This window comes from Brassica rapa, chromosome A09, assembly GCF_000309985.2.
Source record: "Brassica rapa cultivar Chiifu-401-42 chromosome A09, CAAS_Brap_v3.01, whole genome shotgun sequence".
Taxonomy (NCBI): Eukaryota; Viridiplantae; Streptophyta; class Magnoliopsida; order Brassicales; family Brassicaceae; genus Brassica; species Brassica rapa.
In genome coordinates, this window is record NC_024803.2 from 16,383,791 (window position 1) to 16,400,722 (window position 16,932).

Sequence of the window (16,932 nt, forward strand, 5' to 3'; positions counted from 1 at the left end):
ATACTCTCGGATATATCTATTTCCATAACCAATAGTTTGTTACTTTGTTTCTAACTTTGGACGACAGCAAACAAACATTACATCACACGCAACACATCACACGCACACTTGACACTCCTACATTTAGTAAAACCAAATATATAGGCACTTAATCAAGACAACATACCTTCTAATCATACGGAGAAAGCGTTACAAAATAAATACACAATCATAAAATTTCTAAAATGAATATTGAAATAAGTAGTTAAAATTGTTGTGAAAATTTATGAAAGTTAATACTAGTTTTTAAAATACACTTATATTGTTAGTTTATTTATTCGCCCGCCCGTAGGGCGGGTTTACCCTAGTTTAAAAGAAAAACATTTTCCCACATCTTTGGCAAATCAAATTTAGTGTATCAAAATAGGTAATGGTATAATATATTCTTTTTTTTTGGTCAAAAGGTAATGGTATAATATTTTGTAACTATATATGTACAAAATTACTTATACCTAAACATATTCGATTGTGTAGTTTTGATTTTATCTGAGGACATTCTGAAAGTTCTTAAAAGGAATTTTTTAGTCTTCTGTTAATTAACACCACCGATATTAAACAATACTAAGGTCTTATTGACTTCTGATTCATGTGTAATATTGTTAACCAATCCGCCTAACGAAACTAAGTAATCATTCAATCAATATACAGAAGTACAAAAAAGTAAGATACTAACCTGCAATTCATTATTTTAGATGTAGCTGAAAATCATAATTGGCATGTGTAGATTTTGGATTTATGTTTCGCCAAGGACTTATGTTTTGATAGAGAAGGAAGAAGGAAGCTATGAAATTATAAAATAAAATTTGAATGATAACAGATCAACGAAAAATGAGGACTGAATGAATCATTACTTCGCCAAAAAGGAACTTATTGAAATTCTTTAGCAAAACCTAATCCCCTGTTTTAAGTTTCAAAACCTAATCTCTTAACCTAGGTAATTTTGTCCGAGTCGGTTTGTAATTGAAACGGTTATTCTCTTCGGGTTGATTTAATATATTTTAATTAAAAAAGTTGCAGGAAACAAATAAAAGCTAATCCCAGGTCGTTATATTCAATGATTGGAATGAAGGACAACAAAAGAAAAGTTATTGTAATGATAGTTTTGAGTCCATCATTTTATTGTCATAGGCCTTCTCAATCAGCTCTAAAATCTCGGGTGTTACGATCCATAAATTTAAAGCATCTTTGTAGTTGGCCCAACTTTTTCTTCTCATTGCTCGGTTTTATTTCGTAAAAAAGATGCAACACATACACTTATTATTTTAATTAGCCATCAAAGTATTTTGCATATTATTTCATCTTGCGTAGGTCTCGACCTAAATACCTAAATATAAAAAATCACTTTAATGGTTACCATTTAGAATAGATTATTTGACTACACACAGTTACTTTTTAAAATGAAATATATAAAAATTTCGGTGGAAAAAGTAAATAAATAAAAGTATCAATAGTCTAGGAAGCTTTAAATCTAATATTTAGAATAAATTATCATTTACAACCGGACTGCTCCGCAATTAATGATATTAAAAATCTCTACATACATCTATGTATCTCTATGTTTTTATTATTAGGACTGCACCAATTATTTTAAATATTTCCATTTGGAACTTGAATCTTATGTGAACTAACATATTTATCCGGGAATGATTAGTGGATGTCAACACCTGACACTCATGCCATTTAATTACTATGTATTTACCCCAACAAACATGAAATTTAAAAATTAAATAAAATTAATTGACATCAATTCTTTTTATTTATTCAATATTTTGCTGTATTTATCAGATTTTATATAAGATTACATAAACTTAAGAGGAAAACAACAATTACATAGCGGGTTTAAAGGACGCGAGATTCATAGATTTCAACCACGGCTTCTCCCATACAACCGGCTCGTACTTCTTGTAATTTAAAGTATAAATGATCAACAATCTCATCTTCATCCAAATGACCCATCTGGATGGTGAAAAGAATAGAACCAAAAATAAATTGAAAAGTTTTTTAACAATCCAAAAATATTTTAAAATTTTTATCATTATTATAGTTTATCAAAGCTTGTTTTCATGTAAAGTTGTTTCATCAGGATTACGGGTAAAGAAGCTTGAAGGAAGCATTTAAAGAAAGAAAAACAAACGTTTAAGGTTATGTGTTGGCTTTGTTCTAGCATATCTGAAGAGCTTGTGTGTTAATAATAGTCTTTGCTCATCTGCTCTTATTTATATGTTTGGCCAATTAATAGTCAAGCATACATGGCAGAGTGGTTGAGTGGGAGATGCGTTAATTCAGAAAACCCGGGTTCGAATCCTCATGTAAACCTAATGATAAATAATTATTTTTTAATAAAATGACTTTGTTTTGGGCTTAGTTTCCACGTATTAACCTTATAATTCCACTTAACCATCTGTTAAGTCCACGTAAGACTCCGTCAATATTTGACTAATGGAGACATGGTCAATGTATGAATTTATCGAAAAGTGTTGGTTGGCGTATGAAATTTAAATATAATTTGAGTTGATGTATGTTTTAACACAAGGTGTGAATGTATGTACTGATCGGGACCGCGACTCCTTGTTGATGTATGAATTGACTGTTTTCCCTCCTCTATTGTATCCTTATTTGGTTACCGTTTAGAATTAACGTGAGAGTCTGAGACTGTTATTACCGTCTAGTTGTATTTAAAATCAAGTTTTGAATCATATTTTACAAATCCCCCTAAAATTAAATTGGCAAAACATATAAATAAATTTTATTAATCCAAACAATATTCTTTTCTATTTGGTAGGATATATAATTAAATTTAAATAATATTAATATATATATAATATATTTTTTATATTAATGTCTATTAAATGATGTTTTCTACTCATATGATTTTTTTGATCAGTTGTATCGTTTATAGCAAAAAAAAATTATTGATAACAAAATTTTCATTATGGAATTATAGTTTTAGTAATTTAATATTTTTTTAGTTAAGCTGTCAATGTTTTTTCAAAGATTTTATCAAAAAGATTGTTCAAAGTAAATTTTCAAATGAAATATTTATATATTTTATATGGTATTTACTTTAATTTAAAATGATATATATACCTTTTAATCTTAATAGTTATTAAATGAGACTTTCTACTAATACAATTTCGTAATCATTTGTATCTTATCATAACCAAAAATTTTAAACAATTGATCACAAAATTTGAACATGAGATTCTTAACAGGTTTAGTAATTTATAATCGTTTTAAAAAAATTAAAATATAACATATACAGAAAAAACTATTTTTTCTTATATGGTTAATGTAGTTGTTTAATTTATTGTAGTACTTTAAATTAAACAAATATGATAGAAGATACACTAATTTTTATCAAATCTTTATTATTCAAAATCATTAATTATCATATACACTTTAGCCACATAGGGTAATTCTGTAACTTTTATTTAAGGAAATAATAAAAAACATTAATAATGAATTTATGGTTAGCTTAATAAAAAGATTATTATGTATTTAGATGGACCAACATATTTCTCTAATGATTCTAAAAATCATTCTAGTGATCACACGTGATTACATAATCCTCTTTAACTATTGACCATGATTGCTGATAGAACAATGATGTCATCCCATTTGATCCGAGGCTTTCTCAGAGTGCATCATAAATAATATTTGCCTCATCTCAGGGGCGAATCTAGAAGTCTTCTTAACTGGGTGCATCACTAGTAATAAAAATAAAATACACATGAAAGGGGAATTGAACCAGTGATATTATGGGTGCACCATGCTTAGTTTTACCATCTGAGCCACTGAAAATTTACTGTTTTTACATGTAAAATGTTTGATATCAAAATAACTATGGGTGCACGTGCCACCATGCTCCCTAACGTAGCTTCGCCCTCTTCTTCCCAAGCCTGAGCCAGTAACCTAATATTCTAAGCATCTGTTACCAATTGTGGAACTTCCTCTAAAAACAATCAGCCTTGGATGTTGACGAGGAGGAAAACAAATCATTAAAATAGCTAACTGCAAATCCTTCAATCTCAGTTTCTAAATTTACCCAGTTGCTCTCCTTATTACCAAAAACTAACTTAATAAAACATAAATGATGTTTTTGGTCCATATCATGCCTTAGGGTTATATATTATATGATGTTCTGTAGATGATTTGTAATTATCATTTCTATGAAAGTCAATCTTACTTTTTGTTTTGAAATTCTTATATCGTTCTATTATGGATTCTACCGCGTCAGCCAAGAATGACTTTGTTATTTAAACATATTTACGAATATATTTTAGACTTACCAACACTGATGTTATTCACAAGTTCAAAAAATTATGTTCTTGTTCACGTTGGATCCATAGCATAAAAATGTAGATAGCGTTAGCAAAAGAATGTTACATAAGGAAGACATTTAAATGTCAAACTGAAAAGGACAAAGCATACATAATTTTAATCATTCTACATATATGTCAAATTATTTATGTGTAAATCAAAAGATAATTTTATATTAACAAAATTAGATTCGATGAAACTAGTTCTTTACTGTATGTTACTTAACTTTTCATTAAAAAATACTTATTTTGATTAAATGACATAGAATAGTTTTGTACTATGACTTAGTATTAGTTAGTTTGTGATCTAAATGTTTCATTGCATTGATGATTGATCGAGATACGATTCCCTACTTTTACCTGTTTGTATTGTCTCCCATTCGTTTGAATCAGCGTTTTTATGGAATTTCTATGTTTTGGAATTGTAAAAGTTTTAGAATCTTAAATCCAAATTTTCATTCGAGTCTTCTTAGTTTTTATAGAAAAACAATGGACAAGGCAAAATCGAATTTTCAGCTTTTGCTTTTATCAAATAAATTATTAATTTTAAAACATAAGTTGTAGATTTTTATGTTAGATTATTCTGAATTTGGCTTCCGTTTATAATATTCATAAAAATAATATCATTCTATTCGAATTGATACTTAATTTGGCTCAAAATTTATATACATAGCTGTAGGCATGGAACTGATCGGATATCTGGACAATTTTAAGGTATCCGGCGGATCCATAATTTTATTATCTTTATCCGGATACGGAGTTCTCGGATATCCGGGTGTCGAATATCCTTCTAAAAATTGTAATATCCGGCGGATATCCGGATCCGAATTTGGATCTTTAAAATAAATAAATAAATAATATTAATATATATAAAATATTAAAGATAATTTAAAAATAAAAAATATAATATTTTTGATTATTTCTATGTATAATATTACAAAATTTACATATACTATTATAAAAATAAAAATATATTAAATAAAGTTAGTTTTTATATATAGATATTACTATTTTTGAAATAGTTATTAATAAAATTTACGGATCCGGATATCCAGACTAAAAATCAAGATATCTGGATCTAACATTTTACTATCCGGATCCGGATTCGGCACCTCCGGATATCCGAATTTTTGGATCGGATCCGGATCCGGATCTCTCTGGACTGAACACTTTCAACTAAAAAAAGGATTGTAGAGTAAAATTTTAAAACATTAAAGATATGAAATCAGATATAATTTTCAAGTATTCTGCGTGTGGGCCATTACTCATTAGTCATCGTCTATGATAGATTTGCAGGAAACTGTGAGGGACATACTCGTCAGTCGTCCCCCAAAATCTAGTCGGCTCACATGCATATATTTGCAAATATAGCATGTACAAATATATCATTATGTATGTGTAATGTGTTTATGCAATACAATACAAGGAAGATACTTAATTAAGAAATTGCAAGAGAACTGGTACAGACGTCTGTAATATCTAGGGGTGGGCACAAGTAAGGTGAGCACAGTTACTTGTCACCAGCATTGTATCCGTTATTTGGTCTCTATTTGATCTGTGAAATCGGGGTATTTTAGTTGATTAAATCAAATATCAAATTATCTATTTAAATTATTTGCAAGTACATAGATGATATCAAATACTAGAATAAAAATAATTATTTGACATTGCTAGTTTGTTACTCATTTTTATTAATGTGTTTACTAATGGGGGTTCCCTAAATGTATTTACTCGTTTATATTTTCATTTTAATAAGTGAACAAAATATAAATGATTTAATTATGGAATGAATTTTTTTCTTATATATTTTGTTTTCCACATTAGCTAAAACATAAAGAAAGGAATGAATTATTTATGAAATATAAAGTTATTTAGCTTAAATTCCAGCGAATTATCAAATAACTTTTATATAGTTTACAAATAACAAGTAATAAGATAACCCAAATGTTAGCAAAAAAGAAAAAAGGAGAAATTTTACTTATACACTTTACATGATACCACTTTTCACTTATACCACCACTCAAAGGACATTTTCATAAATAGCACATTCATTAATTGGTAAAAGACTAAACTAATCTTATCTTTACTTCAATCTATCGTCTCTTTCTTCTCCACCGTCGTGATCCTTCTTCTCTCTCCTTTCGGATCCACCGTCTCTCTCTCCGTCAGATCCACCGTCTCTCTCTCCGTCAGATCCGTCGTCTCTCTTTCCGAGATTCATCGTCTCTCTTTCCGAGATTCATCGTCTCTCTCCCTGTGGAGATCGTTCTTCTCTCTCCGTTGAGATCTGTCGTCATCTCCGACGAGATCCATCGTCGTCTCCGTTGAGTTCCATCGTCACTCTCTCTCACGCATCTAGCGATAAGCAATTACGAGAATCACGATTCAAAACCTCAAAGAAGTTGGCTCCTCTCCACGATTCACACTGGTATGTTTCTAATTTGTGTATTTTTTTTGTTCGATTCAAGTAATATTTTGGATTTGTTCTTTCTGTTATAAAAAAAAAAAATCAACGAAGGTTGGTTTACAACAGGTCGATCTAAGAGAAAGAGTTTCGATAGTGAACAATGAGTTTTCAAAAAATTATAAACCTTTATAAATTTGGGTTCAAGTAATTTTAGGATTTTCGTTCCTCTGTTATTCAAGAAACAAATAAGGTTGATTTAGACTTGTCATTTGAATAATTCTAGTTAGGAGAAATATTTTCGGATAGTGAACATTGTATTTTTAAAAATTATAACCTCTTATAAATCTGGGTTTTAAGATATTGTTGATAGTACAACTCAATGCTTTACAAGGTTTGGTTCTTGTTAGTTTGTGTTTGCCCTTGTGAGTCTTTTCCTTATATGCACTTATGTATCTATGAATAGGAGAGCTTTGTGTTTGGAGCCAGACAAAAACAAACAGTGCAACCTGGCCATCTGCTTGATGCGTATGGGTCGAATCCCAGAAGCTAAATCTCTGATTGATGCTGTGTGAGATTCTTCTGCCGAGATTGAGTTCAGAGATGAACCGTTCACGAAGTCTTACGACAGAGCCGTTGAGATGTTAGCAGAAGTGGAATCTAAAGATCCAGAAGATGGTCTTTCGGATAAGTTCTATGCGGGATGTTCATTTGCAAACGGAACAATGAAGGAAAACAAAGCTCCTCGAAACGCAAACAGGAACCACTCGCATGTTCCTCCTTCTCCAGCATCTGTTAGACAAACGTGAGAGAGGCTCTGTTGGTCCTAGGATGGATGAAACTGGCCCTTATCTTCCCACTGAGAAGGTTGATCAATTGCAAAGTTCTGATACAAGGGAAAGGAAGGTAGTCTTGCTGCAGCTTGGGCTCTAGCTAATCTATATTATCTTGCATGTTAGAAACCTCTTATAAGGGTTTATAAAACTATTTATAAGAACTTATAAATCATTTATAAGGTTTTATAAATATATTTATAAAAGTTTATGAATCTGTATATAAGGGTTTATAAAAATATTATAAGAGTTTAATAATCTTCATACCACAATTTATAAGAGTTAATAAATCTTTTTCAAGAGTTTATAAATCTTTACAAACATTTAGTAGTAAAATATTCATAAAGAAAGTGTCTATAATTCTAATATAAATGTTTGTAAATTATTATAATAAATAAAAGATTATTTATAATGGTTTATAAAACAATTAATAAGACTTTATCAAATCAGTCTATAAAGTTTTTTAAATATATTATTAAAGTATAATTCATTTATAAGAGTTTATAAAATCAGTTTATAAGGCTTTATAAGGATTACAAATAATTAATAAATGTTTATGAATAATTTATGAAGATTTAGAAATCATTTATAAACCTTTATCAATAGTTTATATATATTTCTCATGTGGTGGAAAACAGCGAGATGAGGCAGCAAAGGTTCGTGGGGATACTGAGTTTGCTGTATATCGTTGCGTTCTTAGCTAAGAATAAGATAAAGTGTCTCCAAGAAGAATGGGGAGTGTTGGAGAAATCTCCGGAGACAGCTTTAGATGTGGATCAGACGATCTTCGTGGCTGTTTTGTGGTGAATGATAGAATATTTCTGGATGTTGAATCGTTCTTGAGTGTAGATTTGCTCATGAATCATGATTGAACCTTACCGAGTCTATATATATATCCTTTAGTTGATTGTGGATGATGTTAATGATGTACCTCTGTTTGCTAAGAAAATCTGAGAAATGATATAATTGTTTTATAAAGAAGAGGCAGAGAAACCATATCAAATTATATCATCATAATAAAATCCTTATAAGGCTTTATAAAGATACTAAATAATTTATAAATGTTTATAAATCATTTATGAAAATTTAGAAATCATTTATAAACCTTTATCAATAGTTTATATATATTCATATAAATGATTTATAAACCTTTATAAAATCACTTATAAGAATATACCAAATATTTATAAGGTTTTATAAAATCATTTATAAATATTTAGAAAGGTAATTTCATTTATAAAGTCTTAAAAATCATTTATATGAATATATATAAACTTTTTATAAGGGTCTATAAATCATTTATAAGAATGTTTAAAATTATTTATAAGGGTTTATAAAATCATTTATGAGGATATGTAGAATTTCAAAAGGTAATTCTTTTATGAAGTCTTATAAAATTTTATAGAGGCTTATAAATCTGTATATAAGAGTTTATAAAAATATTATAAGAGTTAATGTTGCAATGTCACAGATGCTGGACTTGACGTTGTTCGGGATCCATTCCACAAAGTAGGATGAGTTCTTGTTCTGGATGTTCATCATCTGCTCATCAACCTCCTTAGTGCTCAGCTTTCCACGGAACACAGTGGATGCAGTTAAGTAACGTCCGTGACGAGGGTCAGCAGCGCACATCATGTTCTTCGCATCCCACATCTGCTGGGTCAGCTCAGGGACACTGAAGGCACTGTATTGCTGTGATCCTCTCGATGTCAACAGAACAAAACCCACCATGAAGAAGTGGAGCCTTGGGAAAGGGATCAGGTTCACAGCGAGCTTCCTAAGGTCGGAGTTGAGTTGACCAGGGAAACAAAGACAGCATGTAACACCACTCATTGTAGCCGAGATGAGATGGTTCAGATCACCAACTAGCAAATCACACAAAACAAACAAGTCAAGACCCAAATGTTACATTAAGGTTAATATATACAGAGTCTTTTACTCACAGGAGGGGTTAGAAAGCTAGCTTGAGGGTATGGAAGCAGATGTCGTAGAGAGCCTCATTGTCGAGAACCATACACTCGTCAGCGTTTTCAACGAGCTGATGCACAGAGAGCGTTGCATTATATGGCTCAACAACAGTGTCAGAGACCTTAGGAGAAGGAAACAAGAGTTATTTACTAAAAATTAAATTTGTTCCAAATATTTTTTTACACCTTTATAAATATAAATCTAGATTTCAAGATATTGTTAAAAGTACAACTCGACGATTTATAAATCTTTATAAAGAAGTATTTAAACAAGAGTTCAATTAATTTTAGGATTTGCTTCTTTCTGTTATCCAAAAAAACAAATAAGGCTTAACTTGTTATTTGAATAGTTCTGGTTAAGATTAAGATTTTCGGATAGTGAACATTACATTTTTACAGAACTATAATTCCTTATAAATCTGAATTTTGGGATATTGTTAAAACTACAACTGGACGATTTATAAGTCTTTATAAAGAAGTTTTCAAACAAAAGTGGATCGCATATGTCTATAAAAAACATATAAATGTGTGAACTTGGGAAGTCTTTGAGGAATGCTAGGCAAAATGAGTACAAGGAACTCAAAAATGATTTATAAACATTTATAAAAGAACTAAATGCAACAAAAGAAATAACAAAGAACTCTGCATTAGAAGCATATGCTATTACTTCTTCAGCCTCACCCCTTCGTCTCTTTGTTTCCTCTAATTCTTGTTCATCCAATTCCTTGTAGCCACCACCACGACCTCCCCTATATGGAGAAAATAAATGAATAAGCACAGGTCTTTCAAGAGAACAGTGAACAACAGCCTATCAGGCTGAAACATAACGTTTCTTAATGCAAAACTAATTTGGCCAAAACATTTCAAGTGAGAAAGCACATTTTGATGCATTAGGAGCTTTGTCATACTGAACATATTACCAAAGAAAGCATTCGGTCAAATTTCAGAAGATAATATTGTTTCCCCTTTTCCAGTTATCTACGAGGCCATATTTAAAGATGAATAAGCTGACACGAAGATTACTATTATCGAACAAAAATCTTATAAATGTATCCTAAATTCACCGCAAAAGCATCTATAATACCAATCCTCAGCTCGAATACTGTTAAAGAACAATACAAATGAAGGTTGTCATTGACATTGAGTCATACCTCACACCACATTCATTCTGACCAGGTTTATTGGTGTTGCAGATATTACATTTTAAACGCTTAGCCCAGTTGACATTGCCACACCTGATAATTAAAATATTAGAGCAAAAGAAACGGATTGCTCCTGCTTTGAAAACCAAAGTATATGACCACTAAAGATCGGAACGGCGGAACCAAAGCATATATATACCCACAGCACAAGTACACAAAATGCATAATTACCCAATGAAAACATTCTATTAGCTAAACTAGTAGAAAAGTAGTATAAACTTTTATATAACCTAAAATATACACAGATCGAGTTGCAGTTAGCCCTGAAACTACAAGATATTCACCAAATTAACAAACTTTTCCAAATTAACAAGGAATATCAATGGATAAACTGAAGCAAGAGACACATACTAAACTAAGAATTCATAAGCAACCCAAAGATAAAAGCATCTCACACTGAGACAACTACCAAACAAGCTTATATGTCTCATTTAGACTTACAAGTGGATAAAGGAGGGTTTTTTCAGCATTCTTCTGATTACTCTAAGCCGAAACCAAAAACGATATCCAAAAGTTTTAGTGATTGCTTTTACAGAATTTTGGTACAGATTGTAAAACTAAGTTGAATCGAGAAAGTAAGAAGGAGATTGAAACAGTGGAGCTTCCATGGAATTCATAAACACAATCGAAAAAACTTGATGGTGGTTAGTCGTCTTCATTCATAAACACTATGTTCTTGATCGATAAATTTATAAAGTCTTATAAATTTGAGATTTGAAAACTTCATGAGAAAGACTTCGTCTTCCTTCTTAGAAATTGATCGATTTTGAGAAATCAAAGATTAAACTACAGAAAGAGACGAAAATAACCATATATTATCCTCTCACCTTTGTTACGCATTCGTCATGTTTTGTTCGTTTGAGCTTGTAGTCTTCGCCAAATCTCGTCGGACGTCAGCGTCTTCAAATCTCGTCGGAGTCGTCGAATCTCGCCGGAGAATCATATCTCCTCGGAGTCGTGAATCTCGTCGTTCAATTTGGGAACTGTTTGAATCGTGGGAGAAAGAAAATAGGTGTATGTTTGATTAAATAAGGGTATAATGGTACTTTAGCCATTAAAATTTTAATGGTAAAATTGAAAAATGTAAAGTTGAAAAGTGGTATTAGGAAAGTGGTATTAGTGGCAATTCCCCAAGAAAAAAATAATAATAAGATAAGACAAATAATTTGAAAATTCATCATTTATTTAGCAAATACTTGAAATGGTAAATACTCATTTTTAACAAACCAAAGACAAGTCTAAAATTTAACTATCAATACAAACAAAATCGAGTACTAATATATCCAAAATACCAAGTGTTCGGGTGCAGTAACAAACGGCAGATAATTACAAAAAGAAAAAACGGCAGATGCATGAGTTCGTTCATCTCGTCCACGTATATATTCCTCTGTCACTGGATGTGTTTGCTAATTAGTAATGATCGTCACTCCACGTCTTTTCTTTTGGCTTTTCTAATTCTTCCTATTATAATCTTTTGGAAATTTCTGTTTATTTGTGCAATAATGTTTTTTTTATGTAGTGTGTTTTTTTGATTTAAGACATTGACGTGCATGTTAGTATACAAAAAAAATCAAATAGTGTTTGGTCTGTTGGTGTAGTAGATAGACATGGCCTCTCTAAAAGATCGAGAAGTCGTGTTCTCTTGGATACTGGTAGAATAATTTTTGTTACTCCAATTTGAAATTGAGTTTTATATTTATAATTTTCCTCGGTTTACCAAATTCAAGAAAACAAAAGGTAAAAAAACAAACCTAAGGTTCTTTGTTGATCGTACCCTTTCTCTTTTTTGCTTTTCTTTCCCTAATTATTCGGTTCTAAGTTTCTAACCATCTCCTCTTATGTAATTTCAGTAACTGGATTGACCATTTTTGGAATAGAATGCTTTGGAATTAATGATCAATTTCATCAATTCCATAAAAAAATTTACCATTTAACATGAATGGAATGGAATGCTCATTCTATCAATTCCAAAAATATCTATCCAAAATACAAAGCAAAATATTCCAAAACAATTTTGATAAGGAATAGATGGAATGAATTCATTCTATTTTTCTACTGCATTCCATTCATCTTATTCCATTTTTTTATATTCCATGTATTCCTTTTTTGATTTACCAGTTACAGCCTAAGTAATTTTGGTAATTCATATTCAACATGCTAATAACCAACTAATAACTCTCTTTTCCTACAGCCAAATGCATGATTATACTATTTTTACACAATAGAAGCGAATAACCCCTAAGATTTGCTGAAAAGTGAGGATACCATGTCAAAAATACTTGAATTGTAAATAGTTCATTGTAAATAGTTCTTCTGAGCGCAAATTGAATCCACATGACATTTATACCCAAAAAAAATACATGACATAAACAAATAATATGACAATTCATTTAAATTACAATTTAATTTGAAAAAAAAAAAAGAAAAATGGTGGGACAATTGAAAAGGGGCTGAAATTTAAAAAGAGGGAAAATAAATAGAAAATAAAAATAATAAAACTTAAAGCTAAAGAAAAACGCTCGTCCTAATCTTTACTTCTCTCGATCTCAATGCCCAAAAACAATACAAATATTCCCAATTTGGAAACTTTATATTCTCTTTTTTTCTCTCTGTTCTGTTTTGTTTGTCCAACATGAAAGACAGAGGAAAGAGAACAGCAACGGAGCGAAGAAACGACGACGCTTCATTCTATTACAGCACACCCTCCGACCTCTCTTGCCGGAAGCATCCATCTGTTTCCGCTGTCGGAATCTGTCCGTACTGTCTCAACGACCGTTTAGTTAACCTCGTATGCTCCGAATGCGGCGAACAGAGACTCTTTTCTTGCTCATGTTCCGACGTCTCTCCTAATCCGACCTCAAACTTCGCCGGAAACGTCGTCCGGATCTCTTCTTTCATCGACGAAGAGGCGACGAAACAGAGGAAGACGACGGAGAAGAGTCGAAAAACAGAGGAAGTTGTGGTGTTCAAGAGGAGTAGTAGCAGTTGCGTTGAGATTAGTAAGAGGAAGCATCATAGGTTCTCAAATATCGGAAGGTTCTTCAGGAAGATTAATCTCATAAATGAGAGAGCTTTGGATTACAACGACGATGGTAAGAAACAGAGTGTTTTGAGATCAAGATCTCTGTGTAGTTTCCGAGGAGGAAACGGGTGCTTTATCGGGTCGGAAGAAGACATGTCGTCTTATTCCGGTGCAAGGAGCTCTTTCTCCGCCGCGAGAAGCTTGAGCGTCAATGGCGGGTTAGGGGTTTTCGATACGATGACAGAGCATCGGAAGAGCAACTTCAGTGAATCAGAGCCGCTGCGACGAAGCTGTTTCGAGGGGAGGAAGAGTAACTTCAGTGAAACAGAGTATACTCGGAGGGAGAATAATTATCCACAGAGGAGCAACTACGAAGCAGCAGCAAGGAAGAGTGATTCGTCGGCGATGAGTTTCACGAGAAGGGTTTTATCGGTGAAAGATGGTGAAGAAGAAGAGCCTGGTTTTATCGAGATTAAATTCGATTCCTCTGGACAAGTTGTAAAACGACGGCGTTTTGGAACACGGAGGAGGAGGGTCTTGCCGGTTAACCACGAAGGATCGAGAGGTGAGTAGGAGTCGAAGGAGCTTCAAAGGATGGAAATGGTTATTCGGACATCATCATCAAAGAGATTCATCATCATGACGACGAAGATTGAAGGAAAGAGATGAATTTTATGGGATCCAGTAAGGAACAATTGTCAACTCAATTGCTCCTATGTCAATCTTAGTGAGAAAGCTTTGGCACTTTTTGAATATTTTTTTTCATTTTGTTTTGTTGAATACATCGAAATTGGAATTCAAGTTTTATGATTTTGCAGGGTAACGTTTAGGGCTGGGCAAATAAATCGAACCCGAAAATTCGAACCGAATCCGATCCGATAAAAATGAATCCGAACCGATCCGAACCCGACGTAAATACCGAATGGGTCTTGTTTTGTGGTATTTTGGGTTATGGGTATTATCCGAACCGAACCCGAATCTAAATGGATATCCGATATAACCCGAAACATTCAAAACCTCGAAAAGATCTTGTACCAAACATGATCTCAATTCCTAATATGTATCCAAAATACATTAAGAAATATTGAACATCTAAAATACTTATCTATTACATGAAGGTTGGTGGTTCTATTACATGAAGGTTGATGGTTAAAGATGGCCGTTGAATCTTGAAGTATTTAGATTTAAATTTTGTTTTCGTTAAACAATATTTCTCATTTCATGAGAATTTGGTTTTCGTTTTATGCTTTTATTTATTTGGTTTTCTTTTTATCAGTAAATATGTTTACTTTTCGTTTGATTTTGAATGATCACGGTTGATGTTCCTTATTTTTGAATCGATTTTACTTAAGTTTTGGTTACAAAATAGGTACAAATCAGGTATTTTAAAACTGAAGAACCGATTTTACTCATGTTTTGGTTATAAAATAGGTAAAAATCAGGTACTTTTAAACCGAAAAACCGATTGGGACCCGAACCCGAACCCGAAAGTATATTGGGTTGTACCGGTTCTTTGAAGATTCACTAACCCCGACCCGAACCCGATAGAACCCGAACCGGTCCCGAACCGAACTTTCATATAATCCGAATGGAGCTGATTTTGATGAACCCGAAAAACCGAAACCCGATTGGATAAAACCGAAACCCGATTGGGACCCCGAATGCCCAGGCCTAGTAACGTTATGAGTGTACCAATTCACAAGTTACACAACATAACACAACTCAAATATCAACCGGTTATTTAACCAAAGTCTCATTTTGCAATTTCTTAGAGATGTTATGTATTTATTGGGTAGTTGATTAATTTGCTGTTGAAACGTGTTTGTGATTGATTGGCCGCTGAGATTGGTATGTCTTGTGTGACAGAAGCTCATTAACTAGATATCTAAAATCTTAACTCATTGCATTATATTGTATGTTCTTTTCAAAACTCTTTTGTATTGGTTAAGCTATTAACAAATATTTAGATGGGAGTTTATGATCATCAACCTTGTGCTACTCGGTTATCGTGTTGTGAATTCAACTCACTTTGTCCTCAGTATGAGAATAAATAGCTGACAATAAAAAAACATATATGTTTATATTCTGATCTAAGTTGAAAATGACCACAAATCTATTTTGGAATTGGTCTCCAAGAAACTTACTAGCTATATTCTTGGAAACTATTAAGTGGTGGATTCTTATCTTTCGAACCCTTGTGGCTTCAACGGAGAAGAGTTATTTTGCCAATAACTCTGAAAGAATACATCATGTATTTTCACTTCCGGTTGTACCTTTGTTACCAGATAGAACTTTGGTGGAACTTACGTCAAAAATGAAATTTTACTCTATATTTACTTTTACTCCATTTTGAAAGAAAAAATAGAGTTTTATATTGGAGATGCTCTAACATACATGACACAAGTCCCTTCACAGAAAACATTAACGGGTTTTAAAATCGTCGCAACCCCAAATATAGTTAAGCTTGCAATGATGCAATTGCAAGCTAGTCGTATATAATTTCTCACTCAGTAACCATTCACTCGCGGAACTCATGAAATCTAAGAAATTGTAAATACTGATTAATTTTTTGCATGAGCCCTATCAATTGTGTCGGCATGGATTTATGCTTTTTAATTATACTTAATTAAAATAATTGTGACTTTTAAGGTACGTAGATTATAAGATTTACAATAAGAGGACTTTAGAGGGAGTCTGGAGATTGAAAGAGTTTTATGTAGTTGAACTAGAAATGAAGAAATTGGTTTCCTTGGGAAAATGTTTGCATACATAAAGAAGAGGGCGTTCTAAGCTTCAGAGATCTCCAAGATTTTAATACAGTTTTATTAGCCAAACAATTATGGCGATTGATAGATAAACGAGATTGTTTATTTACCAAGGTTTTTAAAGGAAGATATTTCTGGAACTCTCATCCTTTGGATGATCACAGATCTTACTCCTCTTCTTATGGATAGAAAAGCATCTATTCAGCTCGATCTCTGGTTAAAAAAGGACTAATCAAAAGAGTAGGGTCTGGGCAATCAATTTCTGTTTGGAATGATTCATGAATTCCTGTTCCTCGCCTGAGGTCAGCATTACCAAAAACCCAAATTCAATTTTTAAATTCATCTCTCAAGGTGGAAGATCTCATCAATCTGACTGATAGA

The 16,932-nt window shown here is 32.1% G+C and overlaps 2 pseudogenes; one reads left to right on the plus strand and one right to left on the minus strand.

Annotated features, from left to right (window-relative positions):
- Positions 1-435: 435 nt before the first annotated feature.
- LOC117128340 lies at positions 436-9,702 on the minus strand (annotated as a pseudogene).
- Positions 9,702-14,596, plus strand: LOC103839369 (annotated as a pseudogene).
- Positions 14,597-16,932: the final 2,336 nt, after the last annotated feature.